General features: G+C 43.3%; 1 protein-coding gene across 4 annotated transcripts in view; it reads left to right on the top strand.

Moving 5' to 3' along the window:
* The window catches only part of LOC124607209 (zinc finger protein 501-like), a 59378-nt gene that overhangs the window by 15654 nt on the left and 21312 nt on the right, over positions 1–22412 (top strand). The window contains exons 1-2 of one of the 4 annotated variants that reach the window (XM_047139479.1): positions 2021–2040; positions 7369–7558. The exons of 1 other annotated variant lie outside the window; for it this stretch is intronic. The gene's annotated coding sequence lies outside the window, so the exon portion shown is untranslated. Of the gene's footprint in view, positions 1–2020; positions 2041–6336; positions 6449–7368; positions 7559–22412 lie in introns of those variants that run through there. 2 more of the 4 variants (XM_047139478.1, XM_047139477.1) reach the window with 2 other exon arrangements.

The following is a 22412-nucleotide window of genomic DNA, read 5'->3' as shown; positions in this document are numbered from 1 at the left end:
CATTAATTATCTGGATGATATTGTTGTCACAGGCTCCTCCATGGCTGATCAATTGAAAAATTTGTGGACTTTGTTTTCTGTCTTGCAGTCCGCAGGCTTACATCATAACCTCGCAAAATCTGTTTTTTTCAACTGGCCAGTGTTTATTTAGGGTTCGAGGTCTCGTGGAATTGGGTTTGCCCTTTGCCACACCACATTGTTGCTGTTACATCTATGCCTCCCCTCTCATTGTCCACAGTAGAGCTTCAGGGCTTGGTAGGAAAGATACCATAAATGGTGCACAGCTAGTTACCATATATGACATAGCTCCATTCAGCAGTACTAAACAGTCCAAAGTAGTACATTCAGTCAATGATTTAACAATTGCAAATTTCAGGGAAAGCCTACAGCAGTTAGACTGGGATGAGGTGTACCGTGAACCTAATGCCAATTTAAAATATAATTTATTTCATGACACTTTTGTAAATGCATTTGAAAACTGCTTCCCCAAGAAAATAGTTAAATATACTCGTAAGAAACCATGTAACAAACCATGGCTTACTAAGGGTATAAAAATATCTTGTAACCGGAAAAGGGGAATGTATCTGACAGCAAGAAAGAGTAGTGACCCAGAAACTATCAAACATTATAAAAACTACTGTGCTATATTAAGAAAAGTTATTAAAAAAATCCAGAAGTATGTGTATCATGTCTGAAATCAGCAACTGTGATAATAAAATTAAAACAAATTGGAATATTATTAAAAGAGAAACAGGTCAACCAAGAGCACAGGAAGACAGTATTACCATCATATTAGTCCGCCCCGGTAGCTGAGTGGTCAGCGTGACAGACTGTCAATCCTAAGGGCCCGGGTTCGATTCCCGGCTGGGTTGGAAATTTTCTCCGCTCAGGGACTGGGTGTTGTGTTGTCCTAATCATCATCATTTCATCCCCATCGACACGCAGGTCGCCGAAGTGGCGTCAAATCGAAAGACCTGCACCAGGCGAACGGTCTACCCGACGGGAGGCCCTAGCCACACGACATTTCCATTTTTTTTACCATCATATTGAATGAAAACTTTACGAACAAAAAGTCAGAAGTTGAAAATATTTTTAATAATCATTTTCTAAATGTTGTGGATATAGTAGGATCCAGGTGTTCATTAGAAGATGCTAGGCTGTTAATGGAAGAGGCCATACCTATGCAATTTGATACAATTGAAATCTCACCCACTTCTCCCTCTGAAATTAGGAAAATAATAAACTTGCTTAAAAGCAAAAACTCACATGGAATTGATGGCATTTCCAGCAAAATACTAAAAGCTTGTTCTCAACAGATAAGTAAGATTCTCAGCCACCTGTGTAATAGCTCTCTGGAACAGGGCAAACAAAAAATAAAAAGTTGTTTTATTAACTTAATTATGATGTTAAATTAACTTAATTATGTCATGTATTGGAAAATTTGACTTGTTCCACATCAACACGAAATATCGTATTCATGATCCATGGAACTAGTATTAATCTAATCTAATCTAATCTAACCTACCAGCAACGGCCACTTTGGCCTATCCATTGCATGCAAGAATGTACCTTTTTGCTGGAGCTCATATTGTAAACTTGCTTTTCAAACATTGAAATCCAAGCTACTTTTGGTCCTTTGTTTAGCTACGTTGTAATTGGTGGAGACTTCAATCTACCTTCGATTTGTTGGCGAAAATACATGTTCAAAGCCGGCAGTAGACAGAAAACATCTTCCGAAATTGTACTAAATGCTTTCGCTGAGAATTTCTTTGAACAGTTAGTTCATGAGGAACCAACATGAATTGTAAATGGTTGCGAAAATGCTCTTAACCTCACAGCCACAAATAATCCTGATCTAATAGAGAGCGTCATGGCGGATACAGGGATTAGTGAACACAAGGTCATAGTAGCGAAGCTCAAAACCATATCAACCGAAACCACTATAAATAAACGCAAAATATATCTCTACTTAAAACAGCAGATAAAAATTCGCTTGATGCCTTCCGAGGAGAGAGTCTTCATTCCTTCAAAGCTAATTATGTAAGTGTAGACCAGATATGGCTCAAATTCAGAGATACAGTATTAACAGCAATAGATAGATTCATACCGCATAAGTTAATAACAGATGGGACTGATCCACCGTGGTACACAAAACATGTCAGAACACTGTTGCAGAAGCAACGAAAAAAGCATGCCAAATTCAGAAGAATACAAAATCCTCAAGACTGGCTAAGTTTCACAGAAGCTTGAAATTTAGTGTGGACATCAATGAGAGATGCTTTTAATAGTTTCCGCAATGAAACATTGACTCAAAATATGGTGTTGTTGTTGTGGTCTTCAGTCCTGAGACTGGTTTGATGCAGCTCTCCATGCTACTCTATCCTGTGCAAGCTTCTTCATCTCCCAGTACCTACTGCAACCTACATCCTTCTGAATCTGCTTAGTGTATTCATCTCTTGGTCTCCCTCTACAATTTTTACCCTCCACGCTGCCCTCCTATACTAAATTGGTGATCCCTCGATGTCTCAGAACATGTCCTACCAACCGGTCCCTTCTTCTAGTCAAGTTGTGCCACAAGCTCCTCCTCTCCCCAATTCTATTCAATACCTCCTCATTAGTTATGTGATCTACCCATTTAATCTTCAGCATTCTTCTGTAGAACCACATTTTGAAAGCTTCTATTCTCTTCTTGTCTAAGCTATTTATCGCCCACGTTTCACTTCCATACATGGCTACACTCTATACAAATACTTTGAGAAACGACTTCCTGACACTTAAATCTATACTCGATGTTAACAAATTTCTCTTCTTAAGAAACGCTTTCCTTGCCATTGCCAGTCTACATTTTATATCCTCTCTACTTCGACCATCATCAGTTACTTTGCTCCCCAAATAGCAAAACTCCTTTACTACTTTGTGTCTCATTTCCTAATCTAATTCCCTCAGCATCACCCGACTTAATTCGACTACATTCCATTATCCTCGTTTTGCTTTTGTTGATGTTCATCTTATACCCTCCTTCAGAATTTGAAAGAGAGTATTCCAATCAACATTGTCAAAAGCTTTCTCTAAGTCTACAAATGCTAGAAACGTAGGTTTGCCTTTCCTTAATCTTTCTTCTAAGATAAGTCGTAGGGTCAGCATTGCCTCACGTGTTCCAACATTTCTACGGAATCCAAACTGATCTTCCCCGAGGTCGGCTTCTATCAGTTTTTCCATTCGTCTGTAAAGAATTCGCATTAGTATTTTGCAGCTGTGACTTATTAAACTGATAGTTCGGTAAGTTTCACATCTGTCAATACCTACTTTCTTTGGGATTGGGATTATTATATTCTTCTTGAAGTCTGAGGATATTTTGCCTATCTCATACATCTTGCTCACCAGAGTTTTGTCAGGACTGGCTCTCCCAAGGTTGTCAGTAGTTCTAATGGAATGTTGTCTACTCCGGGGGCCTTGTTTCAACTCAGGTCTTTCAGTGCTCTGTCGAACTCGTCACGCAATATCATATCTCCTATTTCATCTTCATCCACATCCTCTTCCATTTCCATAATATTGTCCTCAAGTACATCGCCCTTGTATAGACCCTCTATATACTCCTTCCACCTTTCTGCTTTCCCTTCTTTGTTTAGAACTGGGTTTCCATCTGAACTCTTGATATTCGTGCAAGTGGTTCTCCTTTCTCCAAAAGTCTCTTTAATTTTCCTTTTGGTCAGTATCAATCTTACCCCTAGTAAGATAAGCCTCTACATCCTTACATTTGTCCTCTAGCCATCCCTGCTTAGCCATTTTGCATTTCCTGTCGATATCATTTTTGAGACGTTTGTATTCCTTTTTGCCTGCTTCATTTACTGCATTTTTATATTTTCTCCTTTCATCAATTAAATTCAATATTTCTTCTGTTACCCAAGGGTTTTTACTAGCCCTATTCTTTTTACCTATTTGATCCTCTGCTGCCTTCACTATTTCATCCCTCAAAGCTACCCATTCTTCTTCTACTGTATTTCTTTCTTTCCCCAAAATATGGTAGATAACCCAAAGAGATTGTGGTTGTATGTAAAGTACACCAGTGGCAAAAAAACAATCAATACTGTCACTGAGCGATAGCAATGGAAATGTTACCGATTATGGTGCCACTAAAGCGGAGTTACTAAATACAGTTTTCCATAATTCCTTCAAGAAGGAAGACGAAGTAAATATTCCAGAATTTGAAACCAGAACAGCTGTTAGCATGAGTGACATAAAAGTAGTTAGGTGTTGCGAAACAACTCAAATCACGTAAGAAAGGCAAGTCTTCTGGTCCAGATGGTATACCAATCAGGTTCCTTTCAGAGTATGCACACACAATAGCACCTTTCTTAGCAATCATATACAACCGCTCACTTGACAAAAGGCCTGTTCCTAAAGACTGGAAAGTAGCACTGGTCTCACCAATATTCAAGAAAGGAAAAAGGAAATAGGAGCAACCCATTGAATTACAGACCCATATCACTGACCTCAATTTGCAGTAGGAGTTTGGAGCATATACTGTACTCGAACATTATGAATCCTCTTGAAGAAAATGACTTGTTGATACATAATCAACACGGATTCCGAAAATATTGTTTTTGTGCAATGCAGCTAGCTCTTTATTCCCATGAAGCAATGAGTGCTGTCAACAAGGGATCTTAGATCGATTCCACATTCCTAGATTTAGGCTTTTGATACCATTCCGCACAAGTGACTATTAATCAAATTGTGTGCATGTGGAGTATTGTCTGAGTTGTGTGACTGGATTCGTGATTTCCTCTCGGAGAGGTCACAGTTCGTAGTGATGGACGGTAAATCATCGAGTAGAACAGAAGTGATATCTGGCATTTCACAAGGTAGTGTCATAGGCCCTCTGCTGTTCCTGATTTACATAAATGATCTAGGTGGTAATCCGAGCAGCCACCTTAGATTTTTTGCGGATGACGCTGTAATTTACCATCTAGTAAAATCATCAGACGATCAATTCCAATTACAAAATGATCTAGAGAGAATTTCTGTATGGTGAGAAAAGTGGCAATTGGCACTAAACAAAGAGAAGTGTGAGGTCATCCACATGGGTACTACTGCATCAAAATAGTCTTTGGACTGAAGACAACAACGACAACAACAACAACAAGTAGTTCAGTAGGCTCAGCTCTGGCGTAAAGGGTTATTTTTCTGTCAGAACTGATGGAATAAAAGTTCAGCAATAAAAACAACTATTACTATGCAATTTGAAACAAATTTTGTTTGTGTGTGTGTGTGTGTGTGTGTGTGTGTGTGTGTGTGTGTGTGTGTGTGTGTGTACAATTCACTAGAAAGTCAAATTGATGCTTGCTAGCTCCATCATTGACCAGGACTATAAATTTTTGATGTATTTAGCAGTATTCGGTATGGAATCAAAGACTTGCATGCTGTGTCAGTGTGAGTTGCCCTGGAAGAGAGCAGCTGAATCACACCTCACTAATCTGTACAAGGACATTGATCAACTGAGCGAGGTGGCACAGTGGTTAGCACAGTGGTCTCGCATTCGGGAGGATGATGGTTCAATCCCACATCCGGCCATCCTGACTTAGGTTTTCCGTGATTTCCCTAAATCACTCCAGGCAAATGCTGGGATGGTTCCTTTGAAAGGGCATGGCCGATTTCCTTCCTTGTCCTTCCCCAATACTATGAGACCAATGACCTTGCTGTTTGGTCTCCTCCCCCAAACAATCCAATCCAACCCAATCCAACCCAACCCAACACTGATCCCGAAGAAACTGTGGAGTAAAACCAATGGCTCCAGACAGATTATGCATCACTTGAAACAAAGCAACTGTCAGTAGACAATTTTTTCACTGAGATAGCATAAAAAATCTCTGACCTCACCATTCACCACTTTGTTTAAAAAAAATAAAATGCAATACCTGAAAACTGTGAAATAAAATCTTGTCTGGTGAAGTAAATGAAGTGCTAGATTTTGCAGAGAATTGCTCCTTTGTTGTCCGGAATGCTCTCCATGGTTTTCACTGGGAAAAATAGTCCAGCTGCTGTGCATTCAATTTTTATGTATTTTGTTAAAAATGAACAAATACAATGTAACAGGTTTTGAATAATTAGTGACGGTCCAAGACATGATACAGTTACAGTTGCCTTTGGATGAAAAGTGAATTTACAGAAACAAAATGGGACAAATCTGCAGAAAATAACATACTTCAACAATGAGTATGTAGCTATTAGAAAAATTTCTGTGCTACCAACTCAAAGATTTTGGTGTAAATGCTGAGTGGAACTTTACTTTTTTTTTTTTTTTTTTTTTTTTTTTTTTTTTTTTTTTTTTTTTACCAGGAAGTCATGAAAAATTTGCATGTGCTGCGATTGGAGACACTGGAGCACAAGATAGCCTGTAGCACACAAAGCAAAAACTAAATTCTCACACATTTTGATTTACATAAATTCTGTGAGTAAAATTTGAATAAAATTGAAATAATTTTTGTTGAGAAGCCCCAAATTGAATCAGCCAGATCTTCTCAGTGTTTTCTGTGGTACAAGAGAAAACGAGCAGTTTATTGCAGTTGATCTGAAAACAATTCAAGTGAAAAAGGTTGTCAGGAGACTTCATGTTGTTAGTTCCCAAAATATCAGAACCAACTGATCATATCTCAGAATTTATGGTTTCAACATTGGAACCAGTGTAGTATGTTGCATGCATGTGTGACCACAGCTAGTGGGTTGTGAGTGTTTGTCATTTCATTTGAGGTGAATGGTGCTCTTGGATCAGCAATATAGTTTATCAGAATCAGTAAATAGAATTGATGAGAAATTTTAATCACTGCAACAATGATGCTGTGAAAATCTTTATGTCAGCTTGGGAATTGTAAACAGGGCCAAACAAGAGGTTTGAGAAACTCTGCTCAGTCTGTTTAAAGAACCCATGCAAGGATTGGTAACTTTTATTAAGCAATCTCCTGTAGTGACCCGTGTAAGATTCCACACCTGCAACCTGGGCATACAACTGTATGGTGCACCACAAGTCACAAGATGCTAGCATCGGCAGAGGCCTCCACTCTCGGGTGTGCACGTAGCCTCTCTGTAGTGCACTGTACTGACTGGGTGATGACTCATAGACTTGGGCCAGTTCAGCCTTGCTCTCAGTCATATGTTGACATTCAACCTGTGTATCTCGCGCTAGTAGTGTAGCCACTCCATGTTCCTGTATCCTTGAAGTAATAAAGTGTTAGGTTTGTTATTATCTGTGTGTTCTTGTAGTCAGAACACATTGGCGATGAGTAGGGCTATTTTTCACGTGTTTCATTGTGCAGTTGCTTTTCACATTTAGTTGTGACACCCCCCCCCCCCCCCCCTTTTTTTTTTTTTTAGGTGGAAGCTCTGCTTCACATGGAACTTCTGATGGTCATGCGACAGGCTGTGCCGGAGTTGTTCTGTCCCCTTTTGTGCCCCTCTGTTTCCTCCTCCATTCCTGCCATTTGATGAGGCAGCAGAAGATTGGGAAACATACAAACACCGCCCACAGCAACATTTTTACACCATCCATGGTACGGATGTGGAGGTATGTCATACACTGTTTTTGTCTTGTATTTCTCCTGCTTTGTATCAGATGTTGCGGAATTCCTATTATCCCCACCACACACGTGCTGTGGCCACTAGGGTTGAATTCTATGTATGGAAGAAACAGCCCCATCAGCCTTACCATGCCGGGGCTGCGACTCAAAAGCCTTAGTAGCCAGTGCCATTTTGCCACATCCAATTCAAAAGAGTTGTATGTGAATGTTGTGATTCATGAAGTTATAATCTGCTCTGCCCTGGATAAGGAAGTCCGGCAGTGGGCTATCCAATTAGAAAATCCATCCATCGATTAGGTATTGTCCATTGCTGAGTCACATGAGGTCTCTCACACCGCTGGTCAGCAGCTGGAAGCATAGTGCGGTGTCATGGTGATGCAAGGTGGCCTGGCTGCATCCACTGCAACCGGGGATGGTGACATAGTGGCAGTTCAAGCTGATGAGTCCAGTGACTTCTGCACAGTGTGTAAACAGTGTCACAGCAGCTGCTCCCTGTTGCCTCGTGTGCATCTTGTTACTCACAACATGTGTCCTCAGCATTGGGATATCTGTCGTAAGTGTCGGAGAGAAGGCACATTGTAGCAGTCTGCCAACCAATGACCAAAAAACAGTTTCAGAGAATACAGATATGGATATGCAGGAAGTGTCATTCTCGCGGCTGGTTCGTGATGAGAAGTCTTAACAACATTTTTATTGTGGGTTTGGTTCACTCACGGCAGATGTGTTTGCAGATGGATATCAGCATGGCAGTTTCCCTGCTTAATGCCCAAACATATTCAGACGTTGGCTCTTCTCCACTGTCACCTGTAAACAGCAAATCCGCTTGCTTGGTCAATTCACTGTTGACCTTATCTGTAGATCAGTAACTCGGGCTATTACCATTATTGTTGTTCATTATGTTAGTTCAGGAAACCTTTACGGGTTTGTTGCCTTTTAGACCTTTGGCTTTTTGGTCACCGACTCCGTGGAATTGGTATCTGCTGACATCCAATATCAGTCATTGAAATCTCTGCGCTCTGAATTTCAGGATATTTTTGAAGAAGGCCTAGTGTTTGCATTAGACCTTAAAGCAGTCAGCTTGTTCTAGATTTTTTCGGGCTCGGCATATTCTGATAACCCTCCACTTCCAAGTCAAGGCGGAGATGGACCAGCATGCGTCTCTCAGGGTTGTGGTTCATATTTCCTGTAGTAAATGGGCCACACCCCTTATCATGATGAAGCCCTACCCATTGTCATGCCTGGGAGAGCTGTTCATATGCTTAGCAGGAGTGAGTTCTTCTCAAAACTTGATCTTTTCAAAGCATATCACCAGTTATCCTTGGATGAGGGTTCAACTGTATCATGGTTCTTAATATGCCTTTCGGCTTGTAACAGTACCAACGGTTAATGTTTGGCATTGCAAGTGCCCCTGCAATTTTTCAATGCTATATGGAACATGTCACATCCACTTTTCTGTTTCAGCTACCTGGATGACATTGTGATTATTGTACATACCATGAGTGATGACCTGCATAATCTCTGGGCTCTTTTTCAAAAATTTTGGGCTGTGGGTCTGTATTGCAATCTACAGCAGTCTTAAATTTTTCCATTGCACTCTTGAGTATCTGGGGCACACCATATCACAAAAGGGTGTCCAAGCCTTCACAAGTCTGGTCTAGGCCATTATGGATCTGCTGTGTCCCTTATTGTTGCATGAACTGTAGGCTTTCTTGGGTAAAACTGATATATTACCACTGGTTCATTCCTGGAGCGTCCACCAATACATACCCTCACTACCTTCTTCTCCACAAGGTTGCTTCCTTTGTCTGGTCTCCAGCAAGCAACCAAGCCTTTTCCATGCCAAAGGATTGCCCACCTTGGTACCTAAACTTTTGCTCCTAACAAACCATTGGTTTTGGCTACAGACGCCTTGTGGTACGGTGTGGGGGCAGTCTTCACCAGTCAGAATGCAGACGGCTTGGAGCAGCAACTGGAGTTTGCATCCAAAACTCTGTCCAGCACGGGTCCACTACTCTCATGTCAAGGAAGAGGCTTTTGCCATTGTGTATGTGGTCACCAAATTTCACGTTCTTGTGTGGTGCCAAATTCCAACTGATTACAGACCACAATCTGTTAGTTTCATAATGCAATCTGTCTGGCCAGATCCTCTATAAGGCAGCCCACAGGTTGCAGCAGCTAGCCTTGTTCGTCTCCAGATACGACTGTGACATGAATTTTCACCCCACTGGATGCCATGCCAACACGGACACCTTATCCAGGCTGCCTGTCTGTCCAGACCCCAAGTTTGGTCGAGAGGAACTCATGTGTTTTTATTTGGATGTCTTCTCTTGCCAAGTGGTAGACGGCTCTCTGATCACTAGTGCCCAGGTCGCCAAGGACACAGTGTCTAACCCCGTCCTCAAACAGTCTTTACTGCTGGATGCAGTGCACGTTCCACCTTTTATGTCTTACCATCTTTGTACTCCTCCTTCAAAAGTTCTACATCCGAAACCCAACACAGTAGTCATCCTATTTTGGGGGTGGTTGTCAAGAACCTGCACAGTGGTAGCACACTGGTCATGCATCACACTATTGCTACATGAGCAGGAACACCCTGTGCATGCCAATGAGTATGTGCCCATCATAACTGGGACACAGGTACTCTGGGCAATGGTTAACCAGCCAGGCTGCAACTGCTATGACTGGATGGTGCCCATGAGGAGAGCCCCTGTTCAGTGGCACCAAATCTGATGGCTCACAAATTAAGCAGATAAGCCTTCCTTTCAATAGTCGCCACATGGTCTCATCTGTCTCTTCAGAAGGAAAGGATTACTACAGTGCAGAAAGATATGACCCCACAGTGCTTCCTCCTCCGACTACACTGTAGGAGGAATTGTAGGGCTAAAAGACAAGGGGAGACATACTCCCCAGAATACTTAGTTTGCTCTAAGACTGATGGGGACTCGTTTTAGGCCACAAAGCCATTACTTTTTGTTGAGCATTTTGGGGAAGTACCAGTGAATTAAAAAATGAAAAGTTGTTCAGTTCTGAATAAAGCAGCACCTCCTGCACACTCACTGGTACTGCTCACTTGTGACAAGCTGGATTACATTCCTGCAACTGTTACCACCCCCCCCCCCCCCCAATACTGCAACTGTTACCACCCCCCCCCCCCCCCCCCAATAACGGCCTCAATATAATACAAAGTATCATCTTCCATCCTGACCTCCTTTTACAGACCGATGTCAAGTTACGTGCCAATTTGGAGTGACAGTATTTTGTCCTTTGTGTACAGGGAGTATGGTTAATAATAGACTTTTCACCATGGCCTTAGAAGGTGACTTGTTGCCATAAAAGGTCAAGGTGATGAAGTATCAAAGTGATGTGAAACCGTTTTTTCCTCCTCCCATGCAGTGTTTCAAATGTGTGGATTTTGGGCACATGTCTTGACATTGTAATGCCATCTGTACAGATTGTGGATGACAGTTGCACATGAATACTCCTTGTGCCCCTTCCCCTGTCTATCCCAACTGCAGGGAGCAGCATTCCCCCTCGTCACCGGACTGCACCGTCTTTCAAAGAGAAAATAGAATAAAAGACTCTTTGAATGACTTATGTATCAGAAGGACAAAAGCAAATATGATCGTTTGCATCCTGTACATATGAAGTTGACCTTTTCTATATCTACGATGATGTAATCCTCTCTAGTGGCTGTATCGTTGTCCTTTGTGCCTTCCCTTGGGGCTGCTCAACTACACCTGCTTCCCTCATGGTTAGGGTTCCTACTATTTCTGCCACACCCACTTTGGGAGTGTCAACACCACACACACCTGGGATGTCTATCACCTTCCCCCAGCCAAAGAAGCAATACCCTCCTGTGGCATCTTTCACCGTGAAGGGGGCTTTTGAGACACTCCCGTCCCAGCTATCTGCTGATCTGCATCTGTATGCCAGCTAAGTATACCTGATTTCTCCCTGAATGGTGTAGTCTACGGTGACCCAGATGCTGTTGCCGCATTATTCAGGAGCCTCTGTGTGTGAGAATTCATGTACTCAGACAGAACGTGGAGCAAATTTCACTACACGTAATCTAGAGCCATAGAATGCTCTGTTTAGTGAGTGGGAATCCCTCAGTACTCTAGCCCTACAAGCTGACATGTCTACAGGGTCAGACTACATCACAGCCAGACGCCCACACCTATTGGTGGATAGCCAATGTCCCATCCTTGCCGTTTTCAAGCATATGTAGAGTGAGGGTGAGTTCCCATTTCAGTGGTGAGAAAACGTGATCATCGTGGTACCAAGACTGGGTGAACACCCTCTCCAGATGGATGGCTATTTCTCAGTTAGCCTCACTAATTTTCTTTGCAAGTTGTGCAAATATATGGTGAACTGGTGTCTGTGTTGGTATCTTGAATCTCGTGGTTTTTTGGCTTTGTCCCAGGGCGTTTTCACCAAGGTGCCTCTACAGCTCACAATTTGATCTGCCTGGAACCTACCATCTGGTCAGCTCTTGCCCAGTGCCAAAATCTTATCACTGTCTTCTTCAACTTGCAAAAGGTTTATGACACCACATTGGATCATCACATCCTCGTTATCCTACATGAGTGGGATCTCTGGGCATGCTCTCAATTCTGGTCTGGAACTTCTTGTCAAAACTTACTTTCTGGGTTAAAGTTGGTACTTCCTGCTGGGCTCTGCATTGAGGTTCTCCTTTTTCTAATGGCTATCAATGGTCTAGCTGCAGCTGTGGGGTCTACAGTGTCCCCTCCCTGTAGGCTGATGATTTTTGCATTACTATTGCCCCTGTACTGTGAGTGTTGGTGAATACTGATTGCTGGGTGCCATACGAAAGGTGCAGCCCTGGGCTTTCACCCTTGGCTTCTGGTTTCCAGTCACCAAGAAATGCATCAAGCACTTATCTCACTGTCACATTGGCACTCCACGACCTGAATGGTGCCTCAATAACTAATTGCTCAGTTTGCTAAAGTTGTATTGCTTTCAGGGAATGGTCTTCAAAGCCCAGTTGATGTGGCTTTCCCATCTTTGCCAACTTAAACAAATGTGTTGAAGGCTCGGTAACACCAGCTGGGGTGCAGCCCACTGTACACATATGTTGCTTTACAAAGCTCTGATTCTGTCCCACCGCACTTATGGAAGTCTGACATACGGCTCGATATCACATGCAGCATTGTGGATGCTGGAACCTGTACACCATTAGAGGGTCCAACTTGCAACAGGTGCCTTTTGGACCAGCCCTGCTACTCATGGAGGATGGGTTCCTCAACTGCAGATCAGACACCAACAACTGCTGCTCACCCATGTGATACACATTCACTGCCCCTCCCCCCACCCCACCCCCATCCACCCACGAGCATCCAAACTACTGAACCATTTTCCAGGTTGGGAAATCCACTTCCTGTAGCTGAGATGTGAGACTGGAGTCTTGATCACAGTTTTCATATGATGCCTCTGCTCTGATCTCGAACTCTCCTCCCACCCCCAAGTCGCCTCTTGTCAGTGAGCAGTTACATATGCCCCCGTGGTGTGTACCTCATTCTTGGACCTGTCTCGACCTATCACCTCTTGGTTTACCACCGTGTGTCCCTGGCCATGCTTGATGTGTTTCTCGGTTGAGAAGTGGTATGCACTGATGGATGAATTGCTTTTGCTGTGCATGTGCAAGGTACTGTGAGCCACACTCCTTGCCAGACAGATGCAGTGTATTTACTGCACAACTGGTGATCACTGTTTGAGTCTTCAGTCACATTCGTTCTCAGTTCAGCAAGACTTTCTTGATCAGCGGTAACTCCTGACTCATGACCAGTGCTACGCTCATCGCTCACTGTTCGTGACTATCCAACATCTCCTTTCTGGCTTCCATCAAGCTGGACAGTTGGTCATACTTGTCTGGGCACCAGGTTATGTTAGGATTCCAGGGAAGGAGCATGCTGAACAGTTAGCCAAGTTGATTAGCAGGATGCCAACTTTGGAGGTGGGGGTACTGGAACCAGACCTTCAATCTACTACACACCATCGGTTGCTGGAGGCTTGGAACATAGATTGGTGTGCCCTGTCTTCTCCAAACAAGCTGCAAGCAATAAATGGAACCACGACCATGTGGCTCTCTTCCTTCATGCTACCCGCAGGAAATGTACTGTTCTGTCAGCTTCACATTGGCCGCACTTGGCTGACCCATGACCACATCCTACAATACGAACGTCCACCCTTCTGTCACTATGGTGCCTGTCTGCAGTGGCCCACATCCTACTGGATTGCCGCATTTAGGCCACATTATGTTAGAACCTTACTTAAACGTGCTATCGAGCTGCCTCTGGTGCTAGTGGACGATGCAAAGCAGCTGATCTGGTTTTACATTTTATTTGTGATTGTGGTCACTACTCCTGTCTGTAAGGTAGGGTACACAGGCCTCATAGACCACTTGAGGGATTGGAGAGGTGTCCTATTGCCTGCTTGACCCAGTGGGCCTATGGCTGCCCTTGCTCGCTATTCCAGCCTGGTTCCTGCCCTTGCCGCCTTTTTAACTCTTCTTACTCTTTCAAATCTGTCTCTGATTTACTGTCTTGTTGCTATTGTTCTGTTTCCTGAGATTTTATCAACTTATCTATGTTGCCAGTTTCTTGTGGTAATGGAGGTTGAAGAAACACTGCTTGGATGCAGAGGGTGTCTCCCCCATTGCATAACATGTTTCAGTTGGCTCCAGCTGCCTTCAACTCTCCCACCTTCACCCTCTTACAGCTCTTGTACGTCTACTTGCTTCTATTTCTTGGTTTTATTGATTTTCAGTTACAATCGGGTTCATCGAGATTTGTCTTCTGTGTTCTTTTTCTCTGAGGTCTCCTCCTGGCTTGAAGTAGTTTGCTCCCTTTTAAGTCCATCAATCCAATCCAGTCTTTATGCATTAAATGTCTGCTACCACCTCTGTCTTAGCCCATTCTTCCTACCCCATTGCATTCACCCTTTTTTCTCTTCCATTATTTTTTCTCTCTCTCCTCCCATCACATTGTTCACCTACCCTATTCATTGCCTACTCCTTCCATTGCATCCATCTCTGACAATATGCCCACCTTTCCCTGTGTGTGTGTGTGTGTGTGTGTGTGTGTGTGTGTGAGAGAGAGAGAGAGAGAGAGAGAGAGAGAGAGAGATGGCGTTGTCAGCATTGGCACAATTACTCCACCCTTAGCCATCACTACTGACAGCTATTCATGTCCCCTGTCCTACTTCTGAACAATATCCTATCCTTTTCCTTACCCTGCATGTCTTCCTTCCTCACAGCAGCCTCAATCCCCCCCTCCCCTTTTCTCCTTCCCTGTTGGTCATTTCACACAATGTAAGTTCGAATCAATATAATATTTTGGGTTTTTTGAGGAGTAAGTTGATGATAGGAATTTCTTAAAAATATGTTGCTACATTGAAGGAAGCCTTTGCTTTAATGATTACCAACCAAATGTGCTTATCATATCTGTGAGCTTCCCTTCTTTGAAACTTTTCAAAGTCTTCCATCAATCCTATCTGTTAAGGATCTGAATGTATGTTTGCAACATTCTGGGCACAGTCCCATCATTTTCATGCTGTGCTGTAGGGTCCTAATCCCTGTATTTGTGTGTGTGTGTGTGTGTGTGTGTGTGTGTGTGTGTGTGTGTGTGTGTGTGTGTGTGTGTGTAGGGCCTCTTTTCATTCTTTTATGTCAAATATAGCATGTTTCATGGTTATGTTCACGGTGCATGGCATATCCTTAAGAGCTTAGGCAATTCTCTTGAATATTTTCTGCTATACTTGCTACATTAAACAAGCCTCAAATATGATTAGTTCTGAGGGCCATTTCCCAGGCCAGTGTCCCTGTAACCTGGACCTTCCGTTCGCCTTATTTGTGCGTTGCCTAGCATTCTGAACTGTACATTAGAGCTGGTCTTATCACTCACTTTTATGTATTTCTTCTGACTTTCATAGGCATTTTCGCCCTCAGGGGCTCAGTATTGATTTGCTGGGTACAGGCTTGGCGACCCCAGGGTTCCTGAGCTGGGGACTGGTAAGCACCACCAATGCCCCATCACCGTAAGCTCTGAGCATGCTTCAGTGACCACTGTGCAGCGGTGGAACATTGTGTGTCTCAGGGAGCGGGGATCTTGGCTTGACCATCCGGATCACAAGGACAGGATAAACCTCTATAAAAAGAAACCTAAATCTCAAGGTGTGCTGCGCGCTGAGGGGGTGCATGGCTGTTGAGGTGGAACAGTCATTAGTGGGCAACCTTTGGGGAACTTGGTGCACCTCAGTTGTATAAGGCTTACTCAGTCACATGGGGCTCTGTCTGAGTAGACCCTTATTTCCAGAGCTGCTCATGGACTGGGATGGAACCTGTGCCAAAGCAAGCTAGGTTATTTTTTATGTCCCCTCTTGTTTTGCGATCTGCCGCCTTAAAATTCATTTTTTTTCTCGACTAATTGCCATTAACATAAGTGAGCATAATCTGCATTTTCATAAAAGAGAGAGGTTGGCCCTCAGTTCTAAAGAATATAGCACCAGATCTAATTTCATGCTTAGTTTTATGCATGTAATTGATTTTCTGATTTATTTAGACTATTCCTTTCCTTTCATTATAGGGTGAAATCAGAATTGTTTCATAACTTAAATTCTATTGTTGACTTATAAACAAATATAAATTCTGTACTAATTATAAATATTTGGAGGAACAACTAATAGTATTCTTAAAGGATCTATTTGGCTCTGTTTGAGAACATGTTAGCAAAGCCAGCCCTTAATTAACAGTTTTGTCTGAAGTATTGTTTGCATAATGATATATGTTATTTCATCATTTAAACAAATAATTTGGCCTAACTCTTGTACTAGAAGAAACTGTTAAAAAGAACCAATTTTTTCAATGTGTTCAGTTAATCGAATGACTTATGTTTCAGTTGTAATTTCTGTAAATTAAATGTTGAAAATGTGTAGTTTCAGTGTCTATTACTGTGAGGATATATAAGGGCCCGATTTTTGGTCCCGAGATAGTAAGTCCATGGCAGAGTTTCAGATGAGAAATCTGTGTTGGTTAGAACAATAATATCCATCAACTTAACTGTGAAATAAGTGTAACACAATTAAGCCATGTGGTAAAACAATGACAGTGTCTGTTCCATACGTACCTGATTATTCAGAAGGAACTGCGAATTATGTGGTTATGTTTTTTACTGCTCATACATATTCAACAGTAAACTATTGTAGCAGCATGTGGATGTTTGCCTGCAACCTGTTAATGAGGCTTATCGAAAGTTGAACAATAGTGCACTGGACATATAACTGTGTAATTTTCGGGGGAGGTGGTTGTGAACAGTGAAAGTAAAGAACTGTGAAACGCAACTGTGCACGTGTCGGCTACATCATTTACAGTAGTCAGTAGTGCACTTCCACCCCCTATTTTTTCTGCAGCGCAGTATGTCGACACTGAGGACAATCAATGAGGAAATAAAGTAGCTGAACATCGCAAACCTTCGAGATCATCTTCTCCTCCTCCCAGCAGGAAGGGTGTACCGCTTGGGAGTATTCACACCCATTCATCCAAAAGAATGAGAGAAGCTAGTCATCCTAATAGTAAGAATACTTTGGACTGCAGTAATAGGCATCATGGGTTCATGAATAATACTGTGTTTCTGGTGTTAAAAAGAAAGGGGGGGGGGGGGACATTTGAAAAAGTGTCCCCCTTATATATCCATAAGGGTTTAAAAGGCTTTGCTGGAATATTAAAATCTATAAAACAATTGCGTAATGGCTCATTATTGGTCGACACTAACAGGTCAAAGCAGGTAGAGCTTATTAAGAAATTGCAGAAACAGGTGACTATGATATCATTGTTGAGATGCACAGTTGTCTCAACTCCAGTAAGGGCTCTGTCAAATGCTGAGATATCATGGACATGGACATATCAAACTGAAGCAAGAATGGGCATCCTAGGGAATAGCAGATGTGGAGCAACGAATGCGCAGGAATAATGGACCAACTGAAAAGACTGCCAGTTTCATTGTCACATTCAGTTCACCGACACTGCCTGAACATCTTATGGCGGGGTTCCTTTGACTTCGTGTTCAGCCTTACATTCCAGACCCTGTGCTATAAATGCCAGTATTTTGGCCATACAACCATGAGTTGCGGAGGTGAAGCAATCTGCTGGAACTGTGGAAAAGCTGCTCATGACGCTGGGACTGACTGTCCTTCTCTGGTGATCTGTGTCAACTGCTCTGGGAACCACCCAGTCTGGAGCCGAGACTGCCCTGTTTTTTCTGAACGCAAAATACAGAATATAAAAGTGACGAAGCGGATCCCCTATGCCAAAGCCAAAAAAGAATATTCGGCTACGAAACCTCCTGTCTTTGCCTATTCTCGAGGTAGACGATTCGACACAGACGACACTAGTGTGCCTGTATCCATCACAAGCACTTGTACTTGCATGTGTACATGTCAAGGGAAAAGAGTAAGGACAAAGCAATCCAGGCAGCTGCGCCAGGAAAGACCAACAACAGTTGTGCAACAGGAAGGTACAAAAAAGCAGAGTGCCTCTCAACGCCCCCTTGCCCCCTCACCCTCAAAGGGACAGGGACGATGTTCAGGTCAAAAGCTGTTGTGAGTGCCAGCGGACGTCATTATTTCCTATATTGACTGATGAGGAGGATATCGTGGAGTTAGGTGCCTTGGATCCAAGCAGCCCTTCCATTCCCCCTCGCTCTTCAAGTGCTTCACCTTCCCGGTGCAAAGATAGGGGTAAATTAAAACCCCAATGATGACTTTGGTTCCGTACTACAGTGGAACATGAAAGGCTCCAGGACTCATATGAAGGAACTGAAACTCGTAGCACAGGCACGTCCCTTGTGCTTCTGTTTATAAGAAACGCATTTTAAAGATACAGATGTCCTTGTGCTACAGGGCTATATGCTATACTGCAAGGATGACCTGTTGGGGGAAAAGGGCCAAGGTAGGTGTCGTAGTGTTTGTCACTAATGGGCACCACTCTTCTGCTCTCCCCTTGGCTGCTGACCTGCAAGCAGTTTCTGTTCAAATCCATGTGTGTTGAAGGATCATTGTTTGCTCATTGTATTCACCTCTGCAAGATGCACTAGACTCTGAGGCTCTCACGGATCTTATTGCACAACTCCTGCGACCATTCCTCCTCCTGGGAGACTTCAGTGCCCATCGTGTCCTGTGGGGCTCGACAATACTCGCTCTCGGGGTCAGGTTTTGGAGGGCCTCATGTCTCAACACGGGTACTCAGACACATTGCTCCAACACTACTGGGTCATTCTCAGCCATCAACCTCTCTTTCTGTTCTCCCACCCATGCTGACTCTGTTCAGTGGGAGGTCATTGACGACCTTCATTCCAGTGACCACTTCCCAGTCTGCCTTCACCTATTAAATGGCTCACCACCTGAAGTTAAGCCCCCAAAATGGATGGTCAGCAGGGCTAACTGGACACTTTTCAGCCAGCTGGCTGTGTTCGAACACTGCGACAGCGTTCCAGGATGGGTGGACCACATCACACGAGTGATCCATTGTGCCACTGACCTCTCCAACCCACAGTCCTCAGGCCATCTTAGGAAACAACCAGTACCTTGGTGGAGTGCAGTTCCACAATCCGGGAAAGGCGTGCGGCTCTTCGACATTTTAAATGCCGACTGACAGCAGACAACCTTAGGGCCTTTCAGGTCGTGAAGGCCAAGGCTCGACGTGTCACTTGGGAGAGTAAGAAAAGGCCAAGCGTTCTTGGACTCCATCAATCATTCCACTTCTTCTATAAATGTTTGGGAAACTGTCCGGAGGATTTCTGGTAAACGCAACCATTTACCATTAGCAGCAGTGCTGAAACAGGGGTGCCTCCAAACAACACCCAGAGACATTGCTCAGAAGCTGGCCGAACATTTTGCACAAACTACTGCCAACGCAGGCCAGGATCCAGCTTTCTGTCACTATCATGCGACTGTAGACAGGAAAAAGTTGAACTTCAGTTGCAACAGTTCTGAGGCCTACATGTCCCCTTTCTGCATGTGGGAGGTTGAATCAGCACTGAGATCTGTGACACTGCACCTGGTCCCGACCAAATCTGGTATGCATGCTTCACCATTTGCCAGTAGCATCAAAGGAAATCCTTCTCGAATGTTTTAATCTAATATGGCAGACAGGCAACTTCCCCAACTCGTGGAGGTAGGCAATTCTGATCCCTCTCCTCAAACCAGGAAGGGGCTGCACATGTCCCAGTAGTCATCGGAGTATCACCTTAATGAGCTGTGTAAGATAGACCCTGGTGCGAATGGTTAACCATCATCTGGTCTGGTTGTTTGAGACCAGGCAACTCCTTAGCTGCTCTCAGTGTGGATTCTGAAGAGTTTGGTCCACTATTGACAATCTGACCCTCCTAGAGGCAGCTATTTGCAGGTTTTCCCCCACAAGCATCACTGTATTGGCATATTCTTCAATATAAGTAAGGAATACGATACTAGAGTGATATTTTCACTCTGCAGTGGAGTGTGCACTGATATGAAACTTCCTGGCAGATTAAAACTGTGTGCCAGACTGAGACTCAAACTCAGGACCTTTGCCTTTTGCGGGCAAGTGCTCTACCATCTGAGCTACCCACGCATGACTCATGCCCTGTCCTCACAGCTTTACTTCTGCCAGTAGCTCGTCTTCTACCTTCCAAACTTCACAGGAGAGCTCCTGTGAAATTTGCAAGGTAGGAGAATTTACCGTCTTCGATGCAGAATTGTATGCAATCTTGTGAGCACTGGTGCAGATGAGACGTTCTCGCAGAGTCGTATTTCTCATCTACTCAGATTCTCTGAGCTCCCTTTACTCTCTCCAGTGTTTGTACCCAGCAGATACAGTAACCCAGAAATCCAGGATGCCCTTGTACAACTAAATTGACTGGGGAAGAAGCTGTCTTTCTGCTGGATGCCTGGGCATATTGGAACTACAGGGAATGAAAAGGCAGATCGAGCAGCCAAGGAGGCGTGTCGTGATCCTCTGGTATTTCGGTGTACTATCCGTCTGCATGCTATCACTTTGCTGTTGAGGTACAAAGTCATGCGTCAACGGGGAGATGAGTGGCTGGCTCCGTATCATCAAGCCCACAACTCAGCCGTGGAGCACTTCGTTTCACCTATTTTGGTGGGACGAGGTCCTTCTTATTCGTCTTCGCGTAGGCCACTGCCCCATAAAATATGGATTCGTACTCCGGTGAGAGGATCCTCTAATGTGTGGTACTTGTGGCTTGCATATCATGGTGTGCTACATTTTATTGGACTGCATTTTATTTTGCCAACCAGCGGACTGTGACAGATTTGCCAGTGGATCTGCTGTCTATTTTATATAATGATCAAATGAATGTGGTTAGGGTTGTAAAGTTTTGTGAATTGTCCAATGTTTTTAACAAGATTTTAGGGAGATGTTCTTAATGTGTCAAAGGGTGGCTGGCTCACCCTGGTTTTTTGTAAGTGGTCATCCAGTTACATTTCCCTGTGCTTTTCTTTTAGCTCTTCTGTGTTTTGTTTTCTCCATGTGTTACGTGTCTTAATTAGCTCTCTTATCTCCTAATTGGTTTTAGTGCATGTGATACTGGGTGACTACGTGGTCATTTCAAGTGCATGCGTGTACAACACTTTTAGTTCATCTTCACATTTGTTTGTTTTCATAAGTGAAAGGGTGCTGATGACCTTGCCATTGGCCCCCCCCCCCCCCCCCCCCCCACACACACACACAAAACCACAACCACTCAGCTTTCATGTAGTTTCAGTTTCCAATGTGTTATCCATGGAAACTGTGAATTGTGTTACCAGTCGGAGGTACTTGTACTGCCAAGTTGATGCTATATGGACATTGTGTAGATTAGTGATTTCCAACCCATGGGCTGCCTGCTGCCCAAAGCAAGAACCATTGCAGGTATGTGTGTGTCACGTGAGTGGGAAAAAAAACATACATGGTAAATTGAATATTATCAATCTGAAACTCCCACCACACAGTGCTGTTCTCTCAATGGGCCAGCTTCCTTTTTTCTGCCAAATGATGCTATTCTCCTAATGGTCCATCCCCCTTCCCTTTTTTAATGAGCAAACCCAAAACACCTCATCTTCTTCCAATGTGGTCCAGCTAATCTAGATAATTGGTTGCTCATCCCTGATGTAGACGTTGTTGTGGATTAGAACTGGTGGCTGTTCTTGAGAAGTTGCAACACATATGCTTCATTTTGGTACTATTCACTAAGTCCTATGCATTCTAGTAATGTGCACCAAGCATTAAGTTCATTTAGAATTTGTGGTGTAGATTCTGCTATTAGAACTATGTTGTCAATGTTTAAAAGTGTCTCTGATATTGCTTTCTGTAGATGTTCTTTGACATAGTTCATGACCAGATTGAATAGCCATGGACTCAAACCATATCCTTGGTGGACCCCAACTTTTACCTAGATTTCTTCACTGACACTTGTAAGGCTTATAACTTTTGTCTTGATGTACTTATGCATGCCCTTGAGAAAATATCTGTAGTACTCTGTAACTTCCTTGACACTTGGTCAATAAACACGAGGTGGAGGACTTTCTTTAGGTCTTCGTATTTTGCCTTCAGTATGAGTATGTATATAGTGCCCATTATGCTGGTATAACCACTTTGGTTGGGCATAGTTTTTGTTGCCTTATTTAATCTGTTTGCAAGCACTCTTTCCCACACCTTCCATGTGTGAGAAGTTAGTTTTATAGCACAATAGTCCTCACAATCAACTTCATAGCCTTTGTTTTTATAGAACAAAAGTAGGTTATTTCATCTCTATTCATCTGGCATTCTCCCTTCTATTAAGGTAAAGTTAA

Source organism: Schistocerca americana, chromosome 3 (genome assembly GCF_021461395.2).
Source record: "Schistocerca americana isolate TAMUIC-IGC-003095 chromosome 3, iqSchAmer2.1, whole genome shotgun sequence".
NCBI lineage: Eukaryota > Metazoa > Arthropoda > Insecta > Orthoptera > Acrididae > Schistocerca > Schistocerca americana.
Note: the sequence above shows the minus strand (reverse complement) of the source record. Positions and strands in the feature narration are given on the sequence as shown.